This window comes from Microtus ochrogaster, linkage group LG2, assembly GCF_000317375.1.
Source record: "Microtus ochrogaster isolate Prairie Vole_2 linkage group LG2, MicOch1.0, whole genome shotgun sequence".
NCBI lineage: Eukaryota > Metazoa > Chordata > Mammalia > Rodentia > Cricetidae > Microtus > Microtus ochrogaster.
Window position 1 is genome coordinate 27,392,265 of NC_022028.1, and position 863 is coordinate 27,393,127.

Sequence of the window (863 nt, forward strand, 5' to 3'; positions counted from 1 at the left end):
GCTAGTTGGCACCTCTGTAAAACAGAACAGCATCTACTCAAAAGATTCAAAACTAAACTATTGTAAGACCTGAATCTCACTTCCAGATATACATTCAAGAGCTGGAAGGAAGCATGACATAAAGGGAATAATTTCATTCCCAAGGTCACTGGGTATTATTTTCAAGAACTCAGAGACAGAAGCACCCAATGTCACTTAGAAGGTGAACGACGAAACAAGAGAGGCAGATACCTGCGATGAAATATTGCACAGGCTCTAAACAGAAGATCTCAGAGCATGGTACAATATGAATTAACTGCAATGGTAGATGAGCTTAGAAGTCCTTAAATCAGACACTGGGTGTAAAAGTTGGGGATAGAGATGATTCCAAAGCTACCATGAGGCAGGAAAGTGACAGCCAAAAGTCCGTAATTCCTAGCACCCCAGAAATTCAGAGAGGGTCCATTTCGAGAAAGCAAAGGCTGCTCAGTGATTGTCAAACACAGAGCAGGAGCCAAGGGCTCTGAGCCTAAGACAGCCATGATTGCCTGGTACCAGGGCTTAACGGGGCCCAAAGTTGAGAAAACACTCTCAAGAGATGAGTCCTCACTCAAAGAAAATGGCCAGAGGTAAAGAAGAGGGGCCTCACCAATCACCCTGCTGTTGAATGGAGGGGTCCAGGGATACTTATCCGTTTCTTGGAGAAGCAAGGCTATTTCATGTAGAACGAACTCCAGGAGTCTGCCATGCCTCAAACTGCTGGCGGGCAGGAGGAAGCACCAGGAGAACCTTCCTGGCCAGGGAACCAATGTTGTAATTTAAAAAACGCCATGAAGGGAAATCATGCCATGCAACAGGACTCACGTGGGAGATTTATTGAAAGA